We start from the raw sequence: 3,670 nt of genomic DNA, 5'->3' as shown, positions 1-3,670 counted from the left end.
TAAATATGGTAATAAATCTAATATGACATAATTTAAATACTTAATACTTAAATATTTCAATCAAAGAAATAATAATCAGTTGAACACATTTAGTCAAGTGAACAACTTTTTTTTAACTGTACCGGAATCACGAAGAAACGAAAAGATATCGCGACACAATGTTTGTTGCTTTTCGACTAGCTAATATTACCTATACAATCAACATTAAAAAGGAAAAAGAGTCATTCTGCAAACTTTGATTGATTTAGAATTTTGGAAATGGGAAACGATAAACAGCAATTGTAACGAATGTACCGTTCTGAAGAAGAAAATCGTAATCGACTCGACTTTATTCGTCTTAGCAATACAGCTCAATTTATACACTTTTGTGAATGCTTCTAAAAAAATTATCAATTGGATGAACGTCGTATCGAGTAATAACATGATTAAAAAAAAGTACAAGGTATGTAATAAGCGCTATATTTCTCGAAGGCGAAGAAATGAATTCGTGGTTACTATATGTGTTGAGAGCGGACAAAAAATCAGAATGGTATTGCTCTAATGATACGGAAGTATAAAAAAGAATGGCCTAAAGGAGCACAAGGGGTGTATATATTGTTCTTGGAGCAGATTAAGTAAGTTTAAAATTAACTTTTGCTTAATATTTACCGAAGAAAAATGGTCCAAACTTTTGCAGTAATTGTTGCAACACTTGAAGTACGAAGTACGAAACTGAGAAGTACTGACACTTTGTACAGATATCGAGACACAAGTAATCGTTGAATATCAATTTTGCGATCTAGAATCGATAGATTGCCCCTTGCCAGGGCTGCGCGACAGGGGTGCGTAATCGCGTGTCCAATCCCGTTATGACACGGCTTATCGCTGCCGTGTGACTTGTACAATGCTGTGCCGGAGGCGAAAGCACCCCGGGCTTACGTAGCTGCCATATCGTCAAATTGCCCTTTTAACCTCCTCCCAGTAGGGTCGTTGCCGACAGGTGACGATGACGAAATTCCTTCGTCTCGTGATGCTGTCGAGTCGAATTTTTGGACGCTGCAAGATACAACGTGCCGTCCTTTCTCGGGCGCCTTCTTCGCCCGCCGCTTCACGCGGTCCTGACGTTCGCGGCTTGCGCTCTCTCGATGTCGCGCGACACGTGTGTTGTTCTTGGCCGCGTGTGATAGAAGTCCTGTGTGAATTGTTGCTGTGTGAGTTTCAAAGTCACCGACGGCAATAATTTCCAGTGCGTCGAAAAAACCGCTTTAATCAGGTAATTATTTCATATTATATGCACAATAACATTTACTTATTATAAATAAATTAACGCATATAACGCTGTTAAATCATTATTACGTATAGATATATGCAAGATAATTAGCAATGATAGCACTCTTCAAATTAAGAAAATTAACACTATCGATATCTGTCTACACAGTGTGTTTGTTTCAATCATAGTTGGCGGATTACTCAGCATTTCAATTATTTGTATCAATTACACGATTTCAATATTAGATCAATTTTTTTGCTATTAAATATCTAATCGACGAAATATATTGCATATATGTATAATTAAAGAAACATAATATATATCATTGGATGAAAAAATAATTTCAATATCTTTATGTTGTGTGAAACAAACATGTCGTTTTTGAATTAAATTTATTATACTATGTAATGGTATTGAGTGTTGCGGTTCGAATTAATGAAATATTTTTCAATAACACCAATATACTATTAAATCAACAACTTTTTTTTCAATGTACATTTACAATTGGAAAATTGGATACGTATTATGATTTTTGTAGAAAATTAAACAACTATTTTGCATTATTATTTTTGTAGGAAATTAGACAACTCTATTTCGTACAATTTCATAATTTTTTAAAATTAATATACACACTGTTTTTGTAAAAATTTTAATTTTGTTCAGATAATTAGTGCATATATGCTGTTAAATCATTATTACTTATAAATATATGCAAGATAATACAAGCAGCCTTATGAATAACTTGATTTATTGAAAAATAACAAAAATTAAATGTAGAATGTATGGAAAGTCTGTTTGGTTTTAATAATGTGATGCTAAAAATAATCAAAGTTATTGATTTATATTAAAATGTTGCAGGAAATTACTTATATAAAGTGTCGCATAGACGGTGACTACGCAGAGAGGTTTTTTCTCTGCATATATATGCTATTTTGGTTTGGAAAGCATTTCTGGCTACTCCAATCAGGTAATTACTTTCTATATTTTTATCATATCCAAATACTTGTTAAATGATTTAATGATAGCACTCCTCAAATCAAGAAAATTAACACTATCGATGTCTGTATACAAAGTGTGTTTATTTCAATCGCAGTATGCAGATTACTCAGCAATTCAATTATTTGTTCAGAGGGGTAAAGGGATTTATTAAATTAATCTCGAAATTGAAATTATTTAAAATCGTCTTGGTGATGTACCAAGAAAAATTTGTGCCTTGTGCACAATATTTCAGTTTCGTAGAAAAATAATTTTCTACGAAATTTTACGCATCACCATCCGCGTTCGGCTCTTATTTGGCCTTTGAAATTCTAAATTGTGTGATACACAGTAGAGCCATTAATATAATTTGTTTCAATTACACGTTTATTTGTATCAATTGCACGTTTTCAATATTAGATTAATTTTTTGGCTATTAAATATCTAATCGACGAAATTGCATATTTGAAGAAACAAAATATATCATTGGGTTAAACAATATTTTCGATATTTTTATGTTGTCTGAAACAAACATGTAGATATTGAATATTGTGGTTTGAAGTAATGAAATATTTTTCAATAACACTAATATATTATTGAATCAACAACTTTTTTTCTCAGTGTACGTTTACAATTGGAAAATTGGATACGTATTATGATTTTTGTAGAAAATTATACAACTATTTTACAGTATTACTTTTGTAGGAAATTAGACAACTCTATTTCGTACAATTTTATAATTTTTTAAAATTAATATACACACTGTTTTTGTAAAAATTTTAATTTCGTTCAGATAATTAGTGCATATAAGCTGTTAAATCATTATTACTTATAAGTATATGTAAGATAATACAAGCAACCTTATGAATAACTTGGTTTATTAAAAAATAGCAAAAATTAAATGTAGGATGTATGGAATGTCTGTTTGGTTTTAATAATGTGATGCTAAAAATAATCAAAGTTATTGATTTATATTAAAATGTTGCAGGAAATTACTTGTATAAAGTGTCATAGACGGTGGCTATACGCAGAGAGGCTTTTTCTCTGCATATATATGTTTTTTGGTTTGGAAAGCATTTCTGGCTACTCTAATCAGGTAATTACTTTCTATAGTTTTATCATATCCAAATAATTGTTAAATGATTTAATGATATCACTCCTCAAAATATACACCCTGTTTTTGTAAAAATTTTAATTTCGTTCAGATAATTAGTGCATATGTGCTGTTAAATCATTATTACTTATAAGTATATGCAAGATAATACAAGCAATCTTACGAATAATTTGATTTATCAAAAGATAGCAAAAATTAAATGTAGGAGGTATGGAATGTCTGTTAGGTTTCAATAATGTGATGCTTATTAAATAAGTCTCAATTAATATCGGCAGAAGTGCAGCAGAAAATAAGCAATTTTTGCATATGTTATATATTTGCATAATGTTATA

The sequence above is a fragment of the Camponotus floridanus genome, unplaced genomic scaffold, assembly GCF_003227725.1.
Source record: "Camponotus floridanus strain SB8 unplaced genomic scaffold, Cflo_v7.5 scaffold118, whole genome shotgun sequence".
Taxonomy (NCBI): Eukaryota; Metazoa; Arthropoda; class Insecta; order Hymenoptera; family Formicidae; genus Camponotus; species Camponotus floridanus.
The sequence above is the reverse complement of the archived record's forward strand: the minus strand, read 5'-3'. Positions refer to the sequence as shown.